This window comes from Lonchura striata, chromosome 4 (assembly GCF_050655825.1).
Source record: "Lonchura striata isolate lonStrDom1 chromosome 4, ASM5065582v1, whole genome shotgun sequence".
In the NCBI taxonomy this organism is placed as follows: Eukaryota; Metazoa; Chordata; class Aves; order Passeriformes; family Estrildidae; genus Lonchura; species Lonchura striata.
The window spans coordinates 41,655,445-41,682,781 of record NC_140706.1 but is presented as its reverse complement, the minus strand read 5'-3'; the positions used below and the strand labels follow the sequence as shown (position 1 = coordinate 41,682,781).

The following is a 27,337-nucleotide window of genomic DNA, read 5'->3' as shown; positions in this document are numbered from 1 at the left end:
ATAACATAAAGATCAATATTGAAAAGGTAGTGGCTTCTCACATCCCTTTGGATTTGTGATGATTTATCAAATATAAATGATTAACATAATGGAGTCTGAGAGCTATACTAAACACTTTTTTTTGTATGCAGTTACATTGCTATTTAGTACTTCCTTGTGGGATAGGTGTTTATAGAGTTTATTAGAATTATTTACTATATTAACCTTTGCCAAATACCATAATATTGGTATAGCTTTTCCTGAAAGAACAGAACTGAGTTGCCAGTGCCACAGCTCTTTCCACTGTGGCAATTGGCCGTGCTTTAAACACCTGCTGAAGTCCCATTGGATAATCAATGCTGAGTCTGAAAGTCCACATGTTGAAATAACATCGACTTCTGTAACAATGCTTCAGTAGGAATTGCAATCTATAGTTGTGTACCATGATGCTGCATCTCATCACAACAGTATCTCAGGAATCGGAGTTTATATCCAGAAAAGATATCATAATGTATTAAATATACTTTGTGGTGCCTACAAAAGAAATTAATTGTCAGATAGCTGGGTTGCATCATTAGTTCTTCTATTTATCAGTAATAATGTATCATTTGCAAATATTTACTAGCTTCTTATTCAGCACAGGTGCACCATCATTATGATAAACTTATGGATGTCTTTAGAAGTGTTACTAGAGTAATCTATTATCTATGTAGTTATACAAAAAACATTTTTTCCAATTGAAACAATTTTTATATGAATCAGAAGTTATCTATAAATATCAGAGCTAATAATTTCTTATTAGTTGCAAGTAAATTACCAATGTATCAGAGCAGTGTTAAAAATTACAAATATTTCAATCAATAAAAAATTAGTTTTTATGTTGCTGATGAGCTATACACATTTTTTTCTGTATAGGATATCAGGTATCTCAAAATATCTCCTTTTTTGTTGTTGTTGTTTTAATAAGAGGAATAAAAAATACCTGTGGCATAGAACATGTCAATTTTGGGCAATATCTTTGTACATTCATAGAACTTTATATTTTTACTAATAAATCAATAGTAATTTTTATAGTAAGAACTGATTAAATAGGAACAGGACTGAGATAATGCATATTTATTAATATACTCATGAATTATTTTTTTTTTTTGTTTAGAAGTAAGAAAACTGCTTTAGAATTTGGATATGCCAGGACTGCTTTTCTGTATCACTCATTTGGCCTTCTCTGTGCCTTCTTTGGTAGCTGAATATTAGCTTGAAAAGATATGTACTGGTATATGTTTCAAGTGATCTGGTGTTCCTTTTGAATTCCACATTGATTAAGCCTTCCTAGTTATTTGCAATGTGAAGTGTCTTGCTGACAGGTTATGAAAATGCCTGCTGGAAAGGAAACATAATGACATTGAATAGATTGATTGCTCTAAATCATATGGACCATGCAAGGTTTGTTTACAAACCCTCAGAAGGAAGATACTGTGGTTTTCCCTCTGCAGACTGATATCAAAAGAACTCCATGATGCTCCTATTGTGCTGCAGGATATGATTTGGTTATGTTATTGGATCTTTTAGTGTGTTTGATAAGAAGTGAAAGTGAAATACCAGGAACATGCATATAATGTTGTACTTACAGTGTTTTGTAATTTTTCCTTAATTAGCTTCAGGGCAAAATCACTGTGCTTTTGAAAAAGCCCAGAAGATTTTAATTTTGCTAAAATAATACCTAAACAATTGTTATGTGATGGCACTAGAAATGGGGAATATACCTTATTCCCTTTGCATGTAATTTCTGTTAATTTTTTAAAAAATATCTTCATTCATTGAAATCTTCTAAATAAGATTTCAAAATATACCCTATTGTTAGATTCTTTAATGTCCAGTATATTGCACTCCAAGGATCCCATTGCAGTCAAAAAGAGGGACTACTCTCTGTTTCAGACAGCTATGCCTCCATTAGGTTGTTCTCCCAAATTCTCCAGAAAACACCCCCTGGAAACAATAGGTTTTTCCACTAGGAGCAGTTTTTTTCCCCCCAAGAGATAATACTAAGTTCTGAATTACAAGGACACTAGAAATCAGAAATCAGCAATTTTCCAAGGATACTTCATTATAATTTTTTCATTCATTGCACTTTATCTCAGGAAAAATGTGAATTTTCAATAACTCCTCCAGATAGATATTCAATTTACTATTACATGCATATACTTGTATTGAAAGAAGAGCTAAAGATTTGCTTCTACAAAGACTTTCTGTTCATGGTAAGTGATGCACTAGGAAAGTAGGTTAAAAATATGTTGCTAGGAGACAGAAAAGGATCCTAGCAACTGCTTCTGAAAATGAAAATTGTATGTCTGTGTAAGGATGGAGATTCAACCCACAGCAATCCAGTTAGCTAATATTGTTTTCTTAAAGAGGATTAATTATATTGCCTCAATCTCTGCTATTTTATTAGTAAAAGAGTATTTCTTATTTAGAATAATGTTCTTTTTTGTCCATTATAGTATCTTAGAACATACTGGTAACATTCTCAGTATTTAGCTGGACCAGAATTGTAAGCTTTTGCGATCCATGTTCCTCATTTGTATGCAGGACTCACCAGTTAGAAAGATGCTCATTAACCTGTGGCTTTATGCAATCAATACTCTAACAGAGTATTTGTTTTATTGATTTTTTGTTGTTATATTCAGATATTTAACACCTCAGGGAGAAAGTATGCAATTATGTTCCCAAATAATTTTTAGGAAAAGAAATAATAAAGGATTTTTGAAATATATATAGCCTTCTCTTCTTTCAGCACTAGTATCACGTCCTTCCTGTACTTTCATTTTTCTGTCTTCTTTTCTCACTTGCTGTCATTTTCCACAATAGTTCACCTCGTAGCATTTGTACCTTTGCTTTTCTGTTAAATGTTTTCTCCCTTCCTCTTGCATTTCTTACACAGTCATCCTTACCTTCTCTTCTCTCTCTTACTTCTCCCTCTTCCCTGATCCACACAGTTATATTTATTTTCCCTAATGAACCTTTCCTTTGGAAAATAGGCCATTAGTTGCAGGACACCGTGATGCTACAACTCATTCCAGCATTGCTAACTACCTTCAAGGCAGAGGGCTTTTATTGGTGAAACCAGCCAGAATGGTACAGAAAAGTCCTTTTTATCTTCAGTGTGTGCTAATGCTGTGCAAGCTCAGGACCACTTGATCTACACTCACGTGATTTTTCTACCTTAAATATAAGATAAGCTTAAATATGCACACTTAATTACACTTATAGTCACAGATAGCATATCATCCTAAATTTGTGTGTGTGTTCTTACATATGTGTGTGTAAGGCTGTCTTGATCTTTGCCTCAATGTCAAGATAAATTCTGATAAAAGAGTACCATAAAATAGGTCAACATGCAGAGCAGCTGTAGGTTCCAGCATGTGTTATTCTTCTGTATTATACACTTGAGTCAGTCTTGCAGCAATAAAAGAGTTAAGTGTATAAAAAACCCAGAGAGTCATTGTGATATGACATGCTGTGCCCTGCAGATGAAGGCCAGTTAAGAAGTAGGGTATCAGAAGGAGATTTAGACATCAAAAAGGGCAGAAATGAGGGATGATAGGTGAAGAAAAGGAAATCAGATTTGTACTGTACTTTAGCTGTACTTTCTACAGCTGTACTTTCTACAGCTATCTTGAGTAAAATACCTATGCATATAGGCAAATATTGCTGAGGAGTAGCTTTGGAGAAATTGTGATTCATAAAATAGAAGATGGTAGAAATCACTGGAAAGAAGACAGCAATTCCTGAACTAGGAATCATATCCAAGGCTACTGTAGCATCCTGAGTACCTCCCTTTAGAAAAACTAGTTTCTCTTCTATGCTAATTTCATGGGTCACTGGAGAAACAGATCCATTTTATACCTGTGTTTGGTTTTTTGTTTGTTTTTAAGACTTTCTTCAACACTCCTTTCTTCTGTGGCAGAACTAAAGCTATGCTATGTGCACTGCAAACACGAGAAATGTACCTGGCTTCAGTGTCTGTTAGACCAATCCATTGCCAGCCTTGTGCAGTGTGGAGATTCTGCATGTACTCACTCAATAAAGGCTAACTCTGACTAGAAAAAATTATATACAGTAGTTGGTAAGATAATAATGGGCATTGTCCCTTTAAGGGAACACACCTGTTTTAAAGTGACTAAGAGTGTAATCCTCGTAAATACAGTGGAAACCTCAATAAGTTAAGAAATACCAAAAAATCATCAGCCTTGTGTCAGGGTTCTTGATTAATAAGAAATTGAATCTCTCAACCTGCTGAATACAGAGTTTAAGTTTGATGAAATTAGATCTCTGTGAGCTGATGTCCCTTTTAAGTCAAATAAAAGCTTCATTGCAGGAGTTAGTTTGATGATCTTACTCAGATCCTCAAAATATTTTGTTTTGCATTACTAAACCACTTAATTGTTTATCAGAAGTTTGTGAAAGTGTTGATTCACAATATATTATGTTAGGATGAAACAACGCTATTAAAAATGATGCTAGCACAGAATAAATTCCACATATTTTGGTTTTCTTTTACTTCATTGAAAACAAAGACTGATCACATTAGATTTCTCCTTTTATATATAGACATGTATTTGAGAGCATGGGGAATGCAGTGGGGGAGGTGGATGAATTGGGAATTAGAGATGATTTCTCTATTTTCCACTTTGTGTAGTTCCACATCTTGTTATTTCCTGCAGTATTGTAATATGGCTTATTGAAAGAAATACCTTGCATTTTATATATTCCAGGGTATATTTTATGAGGACCTTGACAAAAAATTGGCTGTCATGAATAATTTCTCTGTGAATGTCAGTCACCTGAGTCCCTAAGCACGGCTGAACACACAATATGTTTAATGAAACTTTAACAGACCCAAAAATTTTGTTGACGTGAGCAAATGTTTATGATTAAATTAAGGATTGTTTCCAGTCCAAAGCCCAGCAAAAACAGTCCTAACGGCTCCAGCACACTAAGAAGGATTAAAGAAATGTGTGCTAAAGCTGACAGTGATGACTGATCAAAATTTCAGTCTTTTTAGCCCTAAGGTAACTGGGTCAGATTTCATCAATGTAAGCCCTAAGGTATAAAATAGAAATTGGACTTGCATGGTGATGCAAGCTGGCTATGAAATTAGGAGGCCTTGGCTCACAAAATATGAAAAGTTGGCATACTCAATGGAAATGATGTTCAAAGCAGTTCACAGTAAGAATGAGGAAAACAGCTTGTGCCACTTTGGAAGAATAAACAGCAGTTCTTTTTTTGCAGTACTTATATTTCACACATTGATATTAATTTTGTGGCTTTTCCTAATATTTATTAAAGTAGAAATAAAAATAGAAATCCTTTGAAGTTTCTAAATGTTTAGAAATTGTCTATTATGAAGCATCTGTATGTAAAATATAAAAGGTATTTTTTTTTGTGAAGAAATAATCATTTAGGAAAAGATCCAAGTAGCTAAATATAATATTATAATTTTTTCCGGAAAAAAATATAATAAGAAAACTAGCACTTGAAAGCAATATCAGCAAATAAAGAATAAACACATTTTCTTTTTGATACAGGTTTTTGTTGTTACATTTGTTACTGCACAAGAGAAGTTTCTTCTGAGGAGACAGGAAGCCAATTTATTGTATCTCAAAAGCATAACAATTAATTCTTCACATTAAATCCTAGGTTTTCAACTCAGCAAGAGGATCAGAATTTGAAATACATCAGGAGGAAGCATTATCTGGTGAGAATATCTGAGCTGTAAGCACACTATGTTAGTTCTAATTTTACTTTTCTTTTCAGAATAGAAAAAGGAATAGAATATCTCCTCTTGAGATATGGCAGGGATCTCTAAAAGAGCACTGGTTAAAAAAAAAGCCCAATATCTTACCTCCTTCCCCATGCTCTGGATGTCAGCCCAGGAGCCCCAGTGCTTAGCAGAATCAACAGCATAATCAGCTGTCACAGTTCAGCAAAATACCCATCCCAAGTCACTGTGCTACAGCTCCTGCTCAGGAACATTGGGGTCCCAAGGGCCAACACTTAACCCTGCAGGCAACCAGGTAAAACTCTGAGTGGTACATGTGGAAGGAATAAGGCTTTCCTCAGCAATGTATGTGAAAGTCATCTTTCTCTTTTTCAGGTGCTCTGCTAGAGGCCCTCTAAAGACCGCAAGTACAAAGGATCCCTGATGCACTGTTGAGTAAGTGGGCTGTGACGTTTTGTTTCTTCTGAACTCTTTCAACATGATGTGAACTGCCAACTTTTTTTCCATCTTCATTTTCACCTGTTGATCTTTGGAGTAAAAAGCCAAATTAAGGCTGTTTAGTTCGTTTGTGTCTCTAAAGAGGGGGAAAAGGATGACAAAGGATGCTAATTTAGAAAGACACAAGTGAAAAGTGATGATGAGAAACTGTCACAAACCCAATATGAAATAAAACATGCCTTCAAAGCAGTGATGGGCCAGTGAATTACACTCCTATCTAAGACATCTTGAAAGCACACTGGATACCTGGGGGTGCAGCAGGACAGGGAGTAGAATACGCTGCAGTAGTGCTTGCAGCAGGAGCTGCAGCCTGGTTTTTGACTGCTGTTGTGCAGTGCATGTGCCTTACACTACCCTGAAAGAAATACTTCCCTTTCCTATATACTCTGTGCTCCTCCCTGGCTGCTCTAAAGCTGCCATCTGCAGCAGGCTTATGTATTTAGCAGCTAAAGCATGAATAAGTCAAGCCATGCCTTGTGGCTGGGAATATCGATTTAGCTGTTAAAGGTTGCATGTGGGAAGAAGGTATTGAACTAGAAATACCAGGAAGGACTGTGATGTTAAGGTATATGAGCACCTAAAATGTGAGCTAGCAGGGGGTTGGAGAGCAGTCCTCTTTGGAAAGGAAAGGCAGCAGGCTGGATTTACCTGAAAAACCCTGACCAAAAATTAATTTCATGCCATGGAATTTTGATTCTGAACCTTAACAATCTGTGTATGCTTCCTGTTAAAATGTAATTATTTTTGATTAAGCTTATTTTCTGCCTCCTATTTTGGAAGTCAGTCTCCTAATAATGTGCCATTTCTTGAAGTAAATTTAGGATTTTTCCAGTGGTGGAAATGTGGTTATTTCCAGGGACTTCTGCCTAGAAAAAGCATTGGCATAGAACTGGAAGAACAGACCTCTCAGGCACATTTTCTCTCTTTCACACACACAACATATCTTTATATTGCAGTATGTATTCACATGCAAACGCATCCAGACCCATATAAGAAATTTAGGAGGTGATTTAGGAAATCAGCAAAATTATAAACAAGCATAGTTTTCCTGAACAGTAGTTGTACAGAATATGGTAATGTGTGCATGAGAGATGTAATTATGAAAAAGGAACAGAGCACGAGCACTGTATTTATGGCAATACAAACAGAAATAAAATAAGTAAGAACATTAAGATTCAACTGAAATGTGTAAAGGCACTGTGAAGCGGAGGCGTGTTCAGGCAGTGGGGTGATTTCTGAGGGAAGGAGCGCTCTCGCTGAAGTAAATTCAGAATACACTGGAAAAAAATTCTGGAATTATGAGAAATCACACTTTGACAGAAGGTAGAGAGAAGTAACACTGTTTCTATTTCTTTTGAGAAACAACAGGACAAAACAAAATATAGAGAGCACCCATTTTCCTAAAAAAATTCTATACAGTACTTTGAGTCAAAAATGTGGGAAGACGTTACTCATCAGCATTTCTATTGTTTTATTGCTAGAGTGTCCTGTTCTGCTTTGATATAAACATGTTTGATTTAGATAATGATTGGTTAAGTGTAATGATGATAATCTGATGCTGATTTTAAATGGTTAAAGGTGAAGCTCACCAGTGGAAATTGGTGGTCAATCTGCAATAACCTAGTATTGGTTATAATAAATTATAATAAACTAAAATAACCTAATATTGATAATTTGCATATATTCATGCAAGGTGTTTAGTTGAAATCACTCCTTGTATTACTGGAAAGGCAAAATTACAGATAATTTTCATTTACATTTTATTTGGGAGTCTGCCTCCTCACACTTCCCCAAAAAACAGAGAAGCTCTAAGAAGAGTTTCAGCCTGACTTGAGGCTGGGAGGGCTGGGAGGTTGTCTTCATCTGTCAGTAAAGGGAAAGGACAGATAGAGTGCTGGTGCTGAATGTCAGCCTGGGGTTTAAGCATGGATATCAGCTAGGATTTTGTTTTTTGGAGGGGCTTTTGATGTATTCTATCTGGTGCTTTTTTTTTTTTTTTTTTTTTTTTTTTGCCATTAGCCTCCTGGCAAAGGCTTTTAAAGGGTTCAGCTGAAGTTGAAGCAATAGAACCAATGTACACAGTAGTTAATGAAATTGGCCAAAGTATTTTTGGCTCCAGCTTTAGGGAAAAGCCCTGTTAAGATTTTCCAATTTGCTTTCAATGATCTGAAAATTAATAGAAGCACACTATTCCAATATAGAATAAGATATTTTATCAGAAAATTTCAAGTTGACCTCTGTAAAATCTGAACTGACCTCTTTATATGAAAAAAATCTATTTTCAGTGTGCTGTGATAGCAAAAATACTGTTAAAACAATAATTTCTATAATAGATCTTTAAGATTGCATAGAGTTTTACTGGACTTTTACAAAATTACCAGCATGTACTTTTAAAAAGATTTATATGGCTAAAACCCAATTTACATTGGGTTTTAGTGGAACAGTAAACTGCAGCAGAAATTAGAGTATTAAATATATAAATATCATATTTTTTATGCTTCCATGCTGTATTATACCATCATACATTGCTTATTTTTGTTAATATTTTGGTTTCCAAATCAAGGCATTATTGAAGAGTGGAATTATATTTTAAGAAAATTATTTTTCTTAAAAATTCAAGGAGACTATTGAAATGTTCTTTGTAAGTAGGATAAGTTTTTAAATGGAGGAAGAACCCAGACTTCAGTACACTCACAAAGGTATGTGCTTTGATGTATTTTTTCCCTACTCTAACATATAGTTTTAGGTCATCTGGGCAGAAATTTGAAAATAGGCACCAAAGATTGTTTTTTCCCTCCTAAGAACTCAATTCAGCCAAAGCATTCAGGCTGGAGTAGATCTGTAGAACACTGGGTTTCTCCCTGTGCATTTAGGGTGGTTAATCTTGTCAGTAAGCTTAGCCTTGCAGTGTAATTTTGGACAGAAACTTTCTGCAGTAACTTTCTCATCTTTGACAAATACCTGATAAAGCTCTATACTATATTCAGTTTTTACAGGAAAGTCTTCAGACTTGTGCTTAACTCTATGCAAAATGTGGGCGGCTTTTTTTCTGACTAAAAGCTAGTATTTGTTGACATTGTTCAGGCCATTCGCAGACATTTCATATTTGTATCCTGAGATTGAATCAACATTATTTCCCTTTCTAAATTTCTTTGAAATGATACGATACTGTATAAAAAGTAGGGCTCAGAAATCTGAAGCTTGCTAATGAATGTGTATGTACTTTTAGCCTATTAGACCTCACCTTTTATTTCTACTGTAGTTGTTAATATGAAATTTGCTATTGTAGGTTAATTGAAAGAGGTAATAAAGTCAAGAGCTAGAAACATATCAATCTAAAATATTTCAGCATGAAAATATTAAATGTAATGGCATATTAACAAAAACATTAGGATTGATAAGGAAACAAATGATATAATGAGTTTCTTATTTATTTCATTTAGTAAATTTAAAAATCCTGTTTGTTAATATTTCATTTAAGTCCTGGCTCTCATCTCTTTGTGTATTGCTGTGCATGTGCTCCTCGGAATACCACAGTGCTTTAGCAATAGAGGAACTAAATAGTTCACACTAGAATGCTGGACATTATCTGGATTTGTATAAAGCTGGCTTAGGGAAAAAATATTTTGTGATAGGGCTATAGCTATGATGTGTTTTCAATCTGCTCATTGATGAAAGTTAAATACTGATAGCCTTACTAAAATATCAACTACATAATTACTAGGGGAATGTTGCAAATTAGATAGGAAGCTACCATCAAAAGATGTGGTTGGGAGTTTGAAGATATTAATAAATTTAGAGCAATTAATAAATTTAGAACAATTTTTCCTTCACATGTAAATTCTTTAAATTTTTTTTGTTTCTTTGGTTGGAGGAATTTAATAATTTTTATACAATAATTGTGAAAAACAATATTCTGATGATAATAGGCTAGATGCATATTTTATCTGAGTATGCCCACAGAAAAATATTCTTATTATCCAACAACTCATGCAAAGTCAAAGGTACTTGAATATGTCATGAAAGAAGGGCTCTGTTCTTGAACAGTTTCTTGCAGCAGAGGTCAGAGCTGCAGTAGCTTTAAAAACTGCTAAACCCTTATGTATCTTTGTAGTGAAGATGATGTGTGAATTCAAATAGTTGCAAACTGACTTTCCAAGCCCTACCTAGCTTAAGCAGAGCTATTACACATATTTCGATGTTCTACTAAAGTATTGCAAAAGTCCAAAATTACATTTACTGCTTTCCTAACTGTCATTTGGCTCTTATATCTCTGCTATATCTGATTACAACCCAAAGATTTCTGAACCTGGCTGCCTAAGCCCCAGATGAAAACTGCTGTTAATTTGTTTCATGATTATCTAGACTTTTAGGTCTTCATCTTTGGCCATGCACTTGCCTCTCAATCTGAATTGTCCTCCTGTGATTTCCCTTTCAAAATCAGTATGCTTCCACAAAAAAGCTGTGTTTTGAAGAATTAGAATTTCTTGATGTTTGACCAAAAATTCCAGACAAGTCTGGAAAAATCCAGACCCACCCATTTTCTACTATCCTATGCCTATGCCTATGCCTAAAATCACACTACAAATATGTGAAGGATAACATGCCTGCACTGGCACATAGAGACAGGTCTGAGCTCCCTTGGGCTGTGTTAGCCTGCAAAAGCCAGGGAAAGACTGGGCTGAGACACCTATGCAACTTCAATTAAATTCAAACAACCTTAGTGCAGCACTTTTACACAGTCTAACCTAACCAGCTGAGAACTCACTGTTAGCTCATTGTGTTCACAGCACCGTGTAGAACATGATAAATCCATGTGTTACCATCCCATGTTTATGAAGCCAGCTCCTCCCAACAAACATCCCTTCAAAATGGCCCTTTTCTTCCATCCATTCCAAGGAGTTTCCAAACCAGTGGTGACTGGTGTTCTCTCTCTTATCTGTATGTGACTCTGTATGTGGAACACTGGAAATGAGTGATTGTTTTCATTAATTGAATTTGCTTAAACTAATTATATCCCCAGTGATCTTAGCTGGTAGATAAGGAGAGGTACAGGGTTATTATACAAAACATCTACAGGAAATCCAAAGCATGAGGGGTTCTGAGGCTGAATTGTGCAGATACTGGCTACAGTGTCCATTTATCATGGCACTTTGGCTGGAGCCCGGATATCAGAAATCTCAGACAAAAGCACAGCACATTGTTCTGTTAATAATGGAGGCTAGGATTTCTTACATACTGGCTCCAGCTTCCCTGAGTATAAATCCAAGTCTGATTAATAAAATGTAATATAACTAACAAGTGGCATGTAGAGCTGCAGCATGAATGAAGCCTCATTTCCTATGGACTGGTGCCTTGTGGTTTTTTGGCCTTGATGGTTAAGGTATGAAAATCCTGTGGCTTTTCTCACAACTGAATATTTATAAGTGCTGGCATGCAGATCCTTAGGTATAATGAGAATTGTGATCTCCTTCTGCAGCCTTTTCTTCAGCGGCAAATTTACAGGGTCTGATCTCAATCCTCAGTTTTATATTTCTACAGAATGTATGGAAACATAATCATCTTTGAGATCAAGATCCTTTTGTATCATTTCCACTGAAGTCAGACTGTGAGTTCCAAAGCCATTTAGGAAGCACACATGGGGATATGTATCAAGTGTACTCAGTGTTTGACAGCAGAGCAAACTATGGCAGAAACAGCAGTATTTTTCTCAACTGTCATTAGTGAAAAGTTAGAGTATATTTTTCATAATTCTGGATGTCTGTAGGGGAAAATTTTTGTCTTAAAAAGTTCTGCTTTGAGAAGTTTGGACTAAATCTTGATTTGTGCCTTAGGAAATAATGCCAAATAAACTAGCTTTCTTGGAACTTTCAAGACACAGAAATAGGATGATGGACAATAAAGCAGAAGATTGCAAGACTATAAACTTGCAAAATTTAGATTGGTTTTGAAGCTTCAATTTAGCACTAACTTACAACACAATTGTCTGAAGTTCATAAGAAATGCTTTGCCTTTCTTGTACAGTAACTGTGTCTCTTCTTTCAAACAATAATTTGGAAGTCAGTTCTTAATATTTTATAATTTTTGTGACTTTTAAACCTTCCAAAGTAAATCCAGATACCTTGGCTAACTTTTACAGATCAAAGAAGTAACTTTTTAGGGGAAAGTAATAAATATCTCTGATTGTGTTTATAACATTGATTTAGTACTGATAAAAACAGAAAACCTAGTTTTTCTCTGCTATGTCTGTGATGCATATAAATTATGGTTTAAAAAATATAAGTTATCAGAGCCTTTAGCACCAGTAAAATATTATTCTTGGCAGATATCAATTTCAATGAAATTTGAACCTCAGTTTATGCAAAGTTCTCATAAGAAATTATTGCATTCATCTGCGTAAGGCTGAAAAACATCAGACCAGCAATGACCTGTGCAAAACGTGGAGAAGTCTGGAGAATGAGCCCATGGAAATGGCACTGATTACCTGCACCTTACTGCCTCTGCACAGCTGCTCACGTCTAACACAGCTCACTTTTCCTCTGCTTTAGAATGTGACCACACAACAGCCCTTTCTCCCTGCCAATGTTGTCTTGTGATGCAGCTCCTCTGATTTCTGCAGATTTATGGAGAAATCTGCCAAAAGAGAGCTGAGTTATGAAGCAGTATATTTATTTCTCAGGGGAGTTACCTCATTAGGAACCCTCTTTGTATTTGCCAATTCAATGCACGTCCATTCACTGGACAGTGAGCAGGCACTTACATGTGTACTTGCACATGCACAGAGGAACAGTAGCTTTGGATCTGCATCCTAGAAGCAAAAGGATCCTATTTCAAACTCATAGCCTCTGCATTTGTGAATTAGATGGCTTATTTTACAGTTGAACCTAGTACTGAGATATTTTCAACTCATTTACCATACTCTTGAGGTATAGAACAGAGAAGTGGGAGTTTCTGAAGGGAGCAAGGGAATATGTACTCTGGTTATCAATAGAAATAGAAAAAAAACTATGTTTTTGAGAAGAAAGAAGTGTTCTTTATGTCTGGGGTCTTTTCTTTTGCAGTATGACAATTATCTGTTTTAATTTCTGACATCCTTGCCCTTTTGATTTGATCTCAATGTTCAACAGAGACATATTCCAAGGCTTTCAATCTAATAGCTATTAAAATTCATGAGTGTAAAAGAAACCTGTTAAAATCATAATCAGAAATTAGTGATTTCCAGGTTAGTATACTACATCTGTTCTAACTTCCAACTATGGAACTTGTGGCCTTGATGAACAGTAGAGGATATTGAGGAACAGGTGGAAATCAATTTTCTATCCCATAGGGTACTTCTGGAAAGTTGCACAAACCTATGAGGCCTCAGATGCACCCACAAGCTCTATCAGTAACTTTTTTTTTTATGTTGAAATTTTCAGATCTTACTGGAATATCTGAAATGAATGATGGTGGACTGATAATCACAGATAAGGTGCTTTGTTACCCTGTATCAAGGTACAAAAGAACTCTTTGAAGTTCTTCAAGCATGTCCAGATAAAAATGTGAAACATATCTGTACACTGAAGTTGTGAAGTTATGGCTTTTTCTGATTGCCTTTGGAGTTGCCAAAAAAAAAAATAATACATTTTCTGTGCTGCCTCGAGCTACTGCTACTCTTATCTAAAAACCCTCTCAATTTTCATGTTATTGTCTCATCTGAGTAATAGGATTTGCAAATGTATCTCAATTACTTAGATTGTTAAGCCCTTTAAATAGTTTTGAAAAAGTTATCTAAATAAATTCAATTTCCTAAGGGTGTATATGAGAAAGATCTGTAGAAACCAAAAAAAAAAAGATGATCAGGGTAGAAAAACCTCTCCTGTGGAGTCAGGCTGAGAAGAGACAGCTCCAGGGTGACTTTAGGGCACCTTCAAGTACTGAAAGGGGCCTACAAGAGAGCTGGAGATTGACTTTTTACAAGAGCATGTAGTGAGGGGACCATTCATCTATTTTTCTAGAATATACTCTATTGTTTTAATGCTGAAAGTCTTTGTCAACCCATGCTCACCTTTTAAAAATAATCTTGCTAAAGAAAACAGATGGAAGATTTCTCTCACCAGGCTCGCTAATTAAGTGAAATAATGGCTTTCATTTTTGTCTTGCTGACTGCTTTAAACAGTTAAGTGACATATCATCAAGTGTGGCCCATTTAAATGTGTCACTTTCATTCTTTAGCAAGGACTCTTAGGACATGCCACTGCTGCCAGTAATATCCTATATATCTATGAGAACTGGTGAGTGTAGTTTCTTCTTGAAAGACTTAAAATACAATTCTTATGTCTAATTGTAAAGCATATTCCTAAAAAAGTGCTTATCTGGCAAAGAGAAATATGAATATGACAATGATATGTGGAAGAAATACAAAATATAGGCTGTTTTTTCTTTATGGCTGAATGCATATAAATTAAAATTGTACTGATGCTTTTAAATATTCCTGACTCATATTGAGTTGAATTGAAGCAAAATTTGGCATATATTTGTACAGTAATATTCATGCTGCAGAACAAAATATATTTCCCAAAGTTTCATACCTTGTATCTGGCCTTTAAGTGTCCTTTCTTGAATTCTCACATTTATTTAATCTTTTACAGTTCTCTAAGGCAGAAGAAAAATTATTGAACAACAATTCCATGCAATCCAAGAGACTTTACCAGAGGGGATGCAACGCTGGATCTGATGGTCACCAACATAAGGGAGCAAATCAGGTACTTCAAGTCTGAAGGCATCCTGGTGGAGTTGGTGGAGTTTTCAGTCCTAAAGGATATGAGTTGGGTAAGGATTAGAGTTTGCACTTTAGGAAAGCAAATTTCTACTAGCTTTTTAAGGAGATAGTCAGCTGGATCCCCTGAGAGACTGCCTTCAGGGTCAAGGGAGTGAAATAGAGCTGGCAGATACATAAGGATGTCTTCAGTAAAGTGCAAGAAGTCACAGTTCTGAGAACCAAGAAATTGGGCAAGGAAGGCAAGAGACTGGAATGGCTGAGTAGGGAACTGCTGGTCAGACTGAAGGGAATGAAGCAAATGCACAAGCAGAGGAAAGGTGGCCTGGGAAGGGCATAGAGTATGGTTCTGTACTCGGAAAGAATAGCAGGAAGTTCTTCTACAGGTATGTAAAACAGAAGAAGAATGTCAAAGAAGGCGTGCCCTCCTGATACATGGTGCTGGCAAACTGGTAAAAAGGGAGAAGGTTGAGGTACTCAACAACTTTTTCGACTGAGTCTTCAATGGCAGCTTCTCTTCCCACACCTTTTGGGTGGATGGATGGCAGGATGGGGGAGCAATGTCCCTCCCACTGTAAGAAAAGATCAGGTTCATGACCACCTGAGAAACCTGAATGTACATATGTCTATGGAGTCCAATGAGATGCATTCCAGAGTCCTGAGGAAGTTGGCTGCCATTTACCTGAGCAGTGTTAGCTGCAGTCTAATAACAGCTTCCAGAATGACATACCTATTTGAATCAAAAAGATTGCTCATCACACTAAGAGGAGTGTTATTTTTTGACCTGGGACTCCTGCTATGATTTCACAATCTCTGGACAGACATTACAGCCTCTGAAGCAAAGCAGTCTTAAACACAGCAGTTTCAAATTCTGCCTCCTCTGATATCTGTGACAAAAATCCCAATGGAGACAAGATTTCACCATGTTTATTCAGGCTCAAAGGTATTTCTTGATGTTTATGAGATCCCATTATGCAAACAGAATATTATAAAAGTTCCTTTGACAGCAATTTCCTGTCCACTGGCATAAAAGCAGATCTGGTTTGGCACAATTATTAGCACCTGGAACAAGTCAGGGTTGCACCCACTGGTTCCAGCACTAGAGAGGCAAAACATGCATAACAACCATTTTACCACCTCTCCTAGTCCTGTGTTCCATAAGGTAGATCTCAGCAGACACAGAGAACTGCATAATTTCTTCCAAAAAGTACTTAAATATTAATAAATTACTTCTCCAATATGCTGTGTGTTGTCTAGAGAATTCATGTGAATGTGAGGTGTTGGAAGGTTTTATTAACACTCATTTAGAATGACCTTACATTGTTCAAAGTTGGCAAAACCACAGGTGAGTCACCACAACACATGGCCATCCTAAATGTACACCAAGAAAGTCTTCATGCTGCACTGCACCAGGAAGGCCACTGAGTCATCAGTGAGGCACTTATTAAGTAGTTGACAAGAGTTATTCTCTTCTGGAGAGTAACTCTGGCTCATTATGGCATACCACAGGAAAAAAATGACACTTGCCTTTGTTTCCATAATGTGAAGATGAAGATATTTGAGTCTAACCAACAGATTTAGGACAGGGCAGCTTAACAGACTTTTGGGCATGGGAAATATTAAAACAGAATACACTTTTTTGTACACTAATGGTGTGCTTATTTATTAGTGAAAACTTCAATAAAGACACAAGTCATGGAACAACAATTTAAGAAAAACTGTTAATTCTAGTCTGCAGCATTTTGCAGGATATAGTTGACACTGGCATTTTACTGGTTGGCATTTTGCAGGATATCTAATATGTGAAGGTATATGACTTGCAATATGGCTGGCTTTATAATCAGAAGAATAAATTCTTAAATTTATATCACTATACAATTACGGAGGGGAAGACTGCTTCAACAAATCTTTTACTTTCTGCTGTCCTTCTAAATTCTGCATGCAGCTCTTCTGCTGACATCATAAATGTGACATGCTGCTCTTGAAAACAGGTATCAGAATAGTAGTTTCAGTATATTTATCTTCTTTCCTTAGTGAGTCCCTTTATTACCAGCTTACATTTCCTGGTCCATTTTGATGTCCTATTTTGAGTCATGAGTTTAGAAAATTCCACACTTTTGTCCCAAACTGTATAGGTGCTAATATGTAAAAGAAAGATTGGAAGGATTAGACCTGCAACTTGTTTGAAATGGAAAGGAAAATAAAACTTTAATTTGGGTTTACTATGGTCATACAATTAATCCTGTGATAAAAGGGAATAAATTGAATGTTGAGAATTGTAACTGTAGCTAGATCTTACATAGTGAGAACATCCTGTGACAAAAATCTAATCTATTCACCTCCATGTTTTATATTACTTGTGATTTTCTCTTGCTCTTCTTTCCTACATATATAGGATTCCTTTCTTACTCTTTTCATTTCAGTTATTTCTGATTTTCTCACTTTTGCAATGTTCCCTGTAAATTCTCATATGAAAAACTTGTTTGGACTGGTAAGTTTTGTAACAATGACAGTATTTTACTTTCAATTGCAGTTTAATCCAGAATACTTTACTTCATAGAAATAAGACACTTTTCAAAGGCAGACACACTGGGAATAAGAACAGGTGACAGTATAATGATAAAGATGCTAGACAGTAGCAAAGAAGAAACCATTATTGTTTAAAAAGTTGTCACTAGACTGCTCATGCAAAAATTTAAAAATATATTTATTTTGTTACCTTTTTTAATGATGCTGCCATTCTAGAAAATTTAATCAGAATTGCATTCACAATATTGAATTTATTCCCCTGATGAGTATTTGGAGTGCCTGAATCAGTGAGAGTATTTGATTCTGTGGTGCCAGAGAGTCTAAGCTTGCTGTATTAGGATAACACATTCCTGATTTCTTCTTACTTTTTAATGGAGTGACTCTGTTTAGATTTACTTTAAAATTCCTATCTCTTATGCCAGAACGTTTGGCAGCTACTTGGATGATTTACTTAGTTGTGAGTTTACTATCTTGCTTTTAATCCCAGTCAAATGATCCACCTGCCTGATATTCACTTCCCTGTTACTTTCTCTAAGAAATCTCAGAAACAGGATTGTTATACAGGTTTGTGTGTTATGGTGATTTATTTTTCCTAAAGTCTGATAATGTGTATTTTTTTTTATCTTTGCAAATAATTTTGTTCAAATAATATGCAAAACCAATAATACTCTGCCATTATAACCACCATAAAGCATGAGGTATCCACAGAGTGACCAAAGAACTCACATAACTTAGCAGTAAGTTAAACATCTATTGAGTTAGTATTTAATCAGATGGGCAAAAGCCCACATTTCAGGAGGAGAGATATCATGCTCCAAATCACAGAGCATGTGCTATATTACAGCATTCTAGAGCAGTTAGAGCTCTGCTGATGATCAGGGCATTTGATGCATATCCATGCCTAGAGAGAGGAAAGATTCCCTACTCAGAATGTCAGAGATACAAAATGAGTGTATCACTGTTCAGGAGTGAAGCAGAACACTTCAGAATGGAGCATCATCTCCCTAAGGATCTTGCTAGGGTCTTGCCTATGTAGCATTTATCTTAGGATGCAAGACTTTTTAATAAAAATATTCCTTTGTGTATGTTTTTGTTATTTTCAAAAGAACTAGCATTCTGGATTAAGTAAAGTGCCTCAGAATGGTATTTGTAGCAAACTGTAAGTTAAATGGATGTAGTCAGTCTAGTAGCTAAACTGGAAGTAAGAAGAGATTTCTGCACCCAGGTTGCTTGGCATGTAGTTGTTGATTTTGAAGGAGATGCAAATATTACAAAGATTTGGAACTATACAATTAGGTGATGAGATATTTTTTCACAAAAGTTCAACAGTGGAGATATTTACTAGAATGAAAGTGATTTTGTTCCAATCACCTTCTGTTTGATTTAGAATGGCTTAGAAGGGCTTGAAGTTATTTCTGTCATGTCTTTAGAAATGTCTAGTAAAGTAGGCAGTCTGGGAGTATTATTTCCCAGTCTCTCAGATTACAATAGCTAGATATTGTAGAAATAAATGCTAATTTCAGGAGCCACACAAACCTCTTTTCCTTGACATTAAGTGTCACGGTTATGAAAGCAAAGAACCATTTTCTCATATTTGATGGTGTGGGTGTTTCTGTCTGTACATGTCTGTCTCCTGCCATCATTCAATAACTGTTTTAGTTTGGGCAGAGGAGTGACAGAAAGTGTTGGATGAGCACTAAATCACTGAATTTTTGTGTAAAATAAGAAACAAAGCCTCTCCTAAAACCAGTTTAATCTCAAGCCTTTTTATGGAGGTCTCACTGGTGAGTATGCTTTCAGAGTGTCCTAAGAACCCCAAAGAACAGATGATTACAAAATCTGTTGGGGTGATTCACACCAGCAACATCAGTATTTGAGAAATTCAAATATGTTATGACATAGGGAGCAAATACTATTTTAGACAAGTGCACCAATTTTGAATGACAGGGAACCAAAGTATTTGTTCTGCAGAGTACCTGTGCTTCAGACCTTCTGTCAGGAATGCAATTTTTAAGTCAGAGAGGGGGTGGCTTTTTCACTGCCTTCTACACAGATGCACTGCTGTTAGTTTACTGGTAACTGTTTTAATCACAGTAGGTGGCTAACCTTGGACTATTTAATGTTATTTTTTCCAGTATTACTTCATAAAGCAATAGAATTTGGTAATAGGTAAGGAAAGAGAATGTGGCACATGTATTACAGGAAAGAGCACTTAAAATGCAAGATGCAGTTTTCAAAATACTTAAATAGTAATATTTTCACACTTTTTTATTAATATCAGGGAGATTTTTCAGCTTATTCATTAGGATTTTTTTCTTTAAGTAGAGATCTTATTATTATTGCAATTAATTTCATTTTTTCTCTGCTGTTATTCATGAATAAATATGGTTGTTAGTTGGAATCCAGAACAACCTAATGTGTTAACCAATGGGAGTAAAATATATTCTGCAATGAGCACATCTCACATCTAGTCAGATGATGACAGCAATACTTCTATTGTAATCCAGATTTTCTGTGCTTTTATCTTTTAACCTTTGTTTCTTTTACTTTTCTGTATTCATGACAAAGTTGGCAGCAAGGTTTGTGTCTTCAAAGGAGCCCCTTTGGTTTTGAAGTTCAGTCCACTCAGAAATGGATGACACTTTACTGATTTAAAGGTACAATTTCAAAGTTTTTATAATGAGAAATTTTATTTTCAAAATATAAGCTTTTTGGTGTGCTCAGAGAATCAAACATCTCCAGGAAAACTGCCACTTTTTCTTTTTTCTCTTTCTTTTAGTGGTGCTTTTAGAGACAATAAATTAATTCAGTTCTTTCTGGAGGATTTTGTGTTGAAAAGAAGCCTTTGCTGAGGACAGTGTCATGTTTGCATAACTACATACCATATTTTTCCAACTTGCACCACAAGAGAAGAAATAAAGTTTATAGCATTTATCAGGCCCTGGGTAGAGTGCCAAGTCCCAGACAAGGTTTTTCTGAAGTTTGCACGTGCCAGGAAGGTAATGGATAATGGATTGGTCATAAAATGTTGATGCCAGGGGAAAATACTGGCCTGCCATGAAAGTCCCAAAAGGAAAAAGGAAAGCTACAGCATAAGAAGTCTATTTCCAAAAAGCAATGAGATCAAGTAAATGAGTGCAGCTGCCAGGCAGCAACATGAGTGACGTTTTTATGGTTGTGAGCCTGTTTTTCTAATTCTGACCTTCCAAAGTGAATAAAAGCACACTAATGTTAATTCCTCCCATCAGGCCTGCTGAGGTGCTCTCTCCCAGTGGTGCTGTGATCACTGAATGGGAGCCATCAGCAGTGGCCCAAAGATGAGATTCCCTCAGCAGAGCCACGCACAGGTTGGATAAAACAAAGGAGTCCTGTGGAAAAGACAAAACTTATTTTCCCTCCTTCAATAGTTCTGTCATAGAGAGCCTCATTTCTCTTCATGTTCACTGCTTACATGACACACTCACATTTCAGCTTTCATATTTCAGGTATGTTTACCATACCACAAAGACACTGCTGAGCCTCTGCTAAAGTGGAAGGTTGGAGGTAGGTTGTTGTTCTGGGACTTAAAAGAAATAATGGGTTTATATCTGATCTGATCTGATCTGATCCATGACACTTCATCAAAGGAAATTGGAAAGACAGAGACTCCCAAAGACAATAGGGGAGTAATTTTTTTTTTTTTTTTTTTAATTCTAGCTTGGTTCACTGTGATATGATAGTGTATAAGGTGTGAAATTCAGTTATTTTCTTAACAGAAGAGAGCCAGTATATAACACAGCTGGCTTTAAACAATACTAAGAACCAAATTTATATGAAATTGAAAAGCTGTGAAAACCAGAAGTATTTTTTCTCAAATAATACTTTTTTCTGTCCTTAATTTTGTATATTTTCTAAAATAACATAAACCACTATTATTTTGGAAATGAATTAAAATTTAGTCTTTATGGCAAGCTCAGAGGTAGCTTCTTGGTGGGTTTTTTGTTGGGTTTTTTTTTTTCTTTTGCTAAAGAGGGAATTAAAAGGATTACTCAGTATTTCACCAGACAGAAAAATCAGAGAAGAAAGAGCAAATTGCATGGGAAAGACCCTATCTAGAATTTAAGACACAAACTAGATTTGCCATGCTACTGAACACTTCCAATGAATTCCTGAATATATTGCTTGGTTTCTCTTGCACTTTGGCTTGGCTCAGCCTTGCAGGCCATTCTGAGGCCAAACTGCAATAAAGGCTTTGGAGAGCTCAACTCTACAGGCACAATGCAGACATCCTCTATTGACTCTTGCAGGTCTAATGATGTGATGAGGAAAGACCTTTCTTAGGGAACAGATTACAGAGAAAATGTATCATAATCAGGTAGTGTGGGCTACAGAGCTTCTAGAACTCATTAACAGCATGCAAACAGGAGCTCAGGGCTCATAAAAATGAGTTTAATCTATAAATGATGGCTTTTGTCTGTATGCTGTTAGGTGTCCCAGCTGCTTTTCAAGCTGATGTTTGCAAAGATCCCTGGATACACAAGTGTCTCCACGACCAGAAACCAAATAAAGGAGGTGATTGCATGTTGGTTTTAACAGTGAGGAGTTGCTGAGTTCCTAAATTATGATAGGAAATCATACTTTATTAACATTTAACCAGATAACGCAGTTATTCTTTGCTGCAAGTGAATCTTGCATATGCTAAAGATGCTGAGTTGAACTCTCTACAAAAGATGTGCAGGGATCATTCTACTTGTATCCAGAGCAGATGAAAGAGCTCAGCTCCACCAATTCCATTCCCTGAGAGGCAGAAAGAAAGGAAGGTTTCTTGCTTTTGTGCTGACCCCCCTTTGCATGCCTATGCAGATGGCAATTTGAAAATTATGATTGGTTTACCAGATTAAACTACTTCTTAAAACTCTTCTGGGAACTGGTGCTGCTGTGCCTTGTTCTGAGATTTCCAAATAATAAATAGTCTAACTTGTTTCTCTGGAAAATAATTCTTTTGTATGTTGTAATCAGTTCTGTCATCTGCCTATATTTATTCCTTGTTAATCCATAGGAGTAAGTATTTGCAGTGAATAGTTTTGTCTCTAAATATCAGGATTAAATTTCTGCTGTATGTTCCTTCTCTTGTTGCTGTTGCTCTTAATTAAAATCTTGCTTCCTTTGCTCTTTTAGTAGATATGAGTATTATCTGTGATTCTTTGATATATTCTAAAATAACGAGGGAAAAATGTCTATATGATTATAATGTAATGCATTGTATAAAATATTAGTAATGTAATTTCCTCCTAACTAAGCAATAGTGGATCAAATTTTCTCTTAGAATGTATGACATTGAATTGATATGAAAAAGAAATGTTGAATATAAGTGATATATTTTTATGATAATTTGGTACTCACCACAGCCTGACCACAGCCTTAGCTGTACTTGAAACTGTTGCATTACTTTATCTCTTTCCTTTGCCCAAATATCTGCTATTTCATATCCATGTTTTTAAACTAACAGAACACTCACTACAATCTCTTTTATTTCCTTATGAATCATATTCCTCACAAAAGTAAAATTGAATTTTTTTTGTGTAAAGTCTCAATAGGTATGCAAGAGTTGTTTTTATCTCTCTGAAACTGCTTGACTTCATTTCAGGGATGATTAAGAACCAGAAATGGTGTAGAAAAAACACCACAGTTTAAAAAGATGTGAAGGATTACAACGTGTCTCATTTCTCATTTGGTTCAAGCTCAGGTGCCAGAGGTTACTGGTGATTCCTGCTGATAAGGCTGCAGGCTGGGGTAGTTTTTTCCAGCCTAGGTCTGGAAAAGGCTTCTTCTGTCTCCTCTTCTATATTGTTTTTTGGATTAGCAGAAGTGAGGACTTGCAGTATCAAAATGTTTGCTGTTGAAAAGACCCAAGTTTGATTTATTTATTTGTATTTGGTGGTGGCAGCCTGTGTTATTCCTAAGAAGCAATGGTAAAAAGGAAGTCAGGGTTGGACAGACATCCTGAGACTCATAGTAAGCCTACCATAGGTAAGAAGAAAGGTAGATCTAGGTTGCACTCAGCAGGTATGTTCTGGAGGAGGGCGACTTTCTACTTGGTCTGTGCAGTGCTCATGTGTTGGCAATACTGTAAAGTGCTGCCATGTGGAGCTGGCTGTGAGAGAGGAATCCTGGCTTTTGCATGTCTCTTCTTTTGGCTTGGAAAAACTTTCATATATAGAGTTGTTCTGATGCAAATATTGTTTTCAGTCAATATCATTAAGGGTAAAGGATGCAAACTGTAAATGAGCATCCCCATACCAGGTACTGCCTGTTTTAACACAGAGCCACTTCTTTGCTCCTGTATAAGCTGTGTCACTGCTACTAATATGTGTCATGTAATTATATAATTAGGGAAGGTTTTGCCTTGCTTTATTGACTATTGAATTTGCATTCACTAATGGAACTGTACATGTGATCTTTGAGAGCATTAGACCTTTTTTAATTTTTTTTTCCTACTTGGAGAATCTATTTTGGAAAGGATGAAGCAATAGATAAAATTGCAGCTAAAGTAAGTCTGCTAATACTGAAAACTCTACGGAAGAAAATCATTATTATTTTACTCTCTCTTCTCAGGTGTAAATTATATGCTTCACTGAGGATTTTGCTTCTTGGTAAAACTTTAAATAAATCCTTACCAATACTAAAAACCAGAGATGAAAAAGACCCGTCCTAATTTATGAGTCTCTGAAATCAGCAAGTAATTTGCTTGTTAGATTAGACTTTTTAAATAAAAATATGTAACTTCTCGCTTGGTACCTCTAGCCAAAACCACTGCACAACATCCCCTCAAGACATAATCACAGTTTTCTTGGGCCTTCTGATATATTTTTTTTAATGTCTTTTAAAAGGCATTAAATATAGAATTATCATATTCATGGAAAGTAATGTGAAGTTAAAAAGCACAGGGAATAAATTCTTGAAGCTTCTTTGTTTCTGTGGGCCATGGTGACCCAGCAGAATCTAAGTAGCTGGGAAGTGAAGGCACCTACTGCAAATTCCTTCCATAATGTAATATTTTTTTTCCAAATCTGCTCTTTGGTTCTCTGCCAGGGGGCTTTTTCAGTCAGTCTGTTTTCATTCAGTTGAGTCCAGACATGTTTATTTCACACATTTTCCATGTTTCAGTTGTTTGTTTGTTTTTCTAGACTGCCTGACTACTTGATGTGGGCACATGCTCAAAAACTGGACAATTGGGATTTGCTATCACTTTATGAGGCATTAAATATTAATTAGTGTTGGTGCTTTAGGTTACAGAAGGAAAAAATAATATCTAGTTGTGAAGAACAATAATGAAGTAAGGAATGGGTTTAGAGATCATGTTGGACTTAATTACTGTGCTTTTATAATAGTGATAGGGAGAGCACATTATACTCAAAATAGCTCACCAAGGCTTGAGTTGTTTTAATTTAGAGAATTAAAAAACTTTTAATGGGAAAGTAGCCTCTCAACAGAAAGAAAAAATGAAAAGCAGTAAATTATTTTTATTATTTTGTCTTGTTAAAGTATACAAAAACTCTTAGAGAAGTATAGTTGTGTATATATATCTGCTTATTTATATTTACAACTTACATGCAGATGTACATATCATAATGAATTTTACCAGGCTGTCAAGATTTGGTGGTACATATTTTGATCCTTCTTATAAGTGGCAGAAGCAGCACCCAAAATACAAGGGTACCATAGGGCTCATTTAGAAACTTCTAAGAACTTTCTCAAATGACAATTTTTTGGTCAAATGTTGCATATGTAGGCTTTGGTACAGAAAAATATTCAGAATTTTCATGCTGTTTAAATAATTGCAGCAGCATGTATGGACCAATCTATCACACATTTCCTTTTCGAGCTTCTAAAAGAATTTCAAGAGCAGAAATTGAAATGTCACAACAGTGGTAGATGTTACAGAATTAAACTTTGCAATAATTTTCTCTTTGTACTATTATGACATTGGACATTGTGAGCCTCAACAAGCTCAGTGAGTGAAAATAGAACATCAGAAAAACTAAATTCCAGAGCTGTCAAATCAGGACACAGAAATAATATTAATTCTCGTAGCACTCTACATTGTATAAGTTTTCTGTGTAACACTCAACATGGCAACAACTTTGGTGATTGCTAATTGGAATTGTGTTTAGGCCTCAAAAAAGTAGTTAGGACAAACCTGAGGAGAGAGAGGGGAGTTTGGAGTATTACATCACTTCATTTCAGAATTACTAGTTATTATGGCAGTGTTAACTGAGATTTCCATTAAAACAATGCAAAAGGCTTTAAAACTTTTGCATTGTTTTAATGGAAATCTTAACTGGTCTAAGTGTCACAGGATTGTAGCCTCTGTTATGTTAGGAGTTACATAGCCTAATGAATTAGAAAAAAAAGAGAAGAAAATGAAGCATGTCTCTGAGTACAGGCTTCATTGATCTGAGTCCAGGTAATTTGTGTGCAGAATTGAGAGCAGATTTAATGCTGCAGGCCTTCCAATTTGAATTTTAGGACAAGGCTAGACTTCCAAACAGATTCACTGGCAGCCTACTCCAAGAGCAAGAAAAATTCCTATTGCCCCTGGAGATGTTGTAAGAGGCCTCTAGATTTGATTAAAATGCAGAGGTAAACACGGTAGAACCAACTAACTTTGAGGCAGAATAACAGCCTTCAGCTGAATATTCAGAGAAGCTGAGGTATCTTGGCCAGTAAGGTTTTTGACAGTCTTGTTGTTCTGTTTATCAACTTTGAATCTGTGTTGTCAAAATCTTGCAAATCGCTTGCAAATGTTATAATTTTGAGGCAGGGCTCTTTAAAGGTAAGTGACTTTGAATTTCATGATTGCAAACAAATCAACAAACACGATTGCCGTTGCCATAAAAAAATTTCTGAAGATTAAATATGATAGAAAAAGTGACATTACTTTGGATTAAAGGAACATAATGAAAACTATTTGTCATATACTGTTTTAACAGATAGACATAAGCAAAACCATAGAACAATCACACAAGCATTCATTTTCCTATGGGCCATCTACAGTCTATATAAGATGCAAAGAAACTAATATAGGCCTGGCAAAATTCCATTTGCTAGATATTTATAAAGAGAAGCCTTTTACTTTTAGATGAGGTATATCCACTGTCTGAGGAGGATATCAGAAGTGTAAGCAAAAATTTCTGAAAGAAGACCAAGAAATTTGTTACACTGCTTTAGTCATTGGCCTGTCTTATTTGAAATACTTTAGTTTCCATAGAGCCTATAAATTCTTTCTTGAAAGTTCAGTAAAATTTTGTAGCCCTATAAACATCTGAGCTACAAATCAGACTTTGTTCAGAAGTTTGGGTCTGTGACAGGAAGAAAATAATTAAAATGGTTCCCTGAGAAGAAAGGGCAGACTGAATATTTTGGCAGAGCCTAAGACATTTTCATTACTGGTATTAAGAGATGAAGGTTCCTCTTGTGGCAAGTATACCTTGGGCTCACCAGAAAAAGTGACTGACAATGAAATTTATAAGGGAATGAGTTTGGAAAAAAAAAAAAAGAAAGCCAGCAAAAAAAAAAACAAAAAAAAAAAACAAAACAAAAACAAAAAAACACCCAACCAACCAAACAAAAAAAACCCCAAAAAAACCCAAAGAAGGGAAGGCAGTAGAAAACATTTGAAATGCAGCTGAATTTGCTTGCAGATATTAAATGACAGTAGAGGAAATAGGGTTCTCCTTACATCTGAATCTATTTGCCTGGGAAGGGCTGGCAAAAAATAGTTTGGAATTTCCTCACAGAGCTCTGATTGCTGT

General features: G+C 35.7%; 1 long non-coding RNA gene across 5 annotated transcripts in view; it reads left to right on the top strand.

The window, feature by feature from the left end:
• LOC110478227 (uncharacterized) overlaps window positions 1-27,337 on the top strand; it is a 219,875-nt gene that overhangs the window by 96,769 nt on the left and 95,769 nt on the right. For all 5 annotated transcript variants that reach the window (XR_014955140.1, XR_014955139.1, XR_014955138.1 and 2 more), the window contains 5 exons: window positions 5,677-5,734; window positions 6,134-6,193; window positions 13,675-13,750; window positions 14,471-14,529; window positions 14,887-15,000. This is a non-coding gene — a long non-coding RNA (uncharacterized LOC110478227). The remainder of the gene's footprint in view (window positions 1-5,676; window positions 5,735-6,133; window positions 6,194-13,674; window positions 13,751-14,470; window positions 14,530-14,886; window positions 15,001-27,337) is intronic.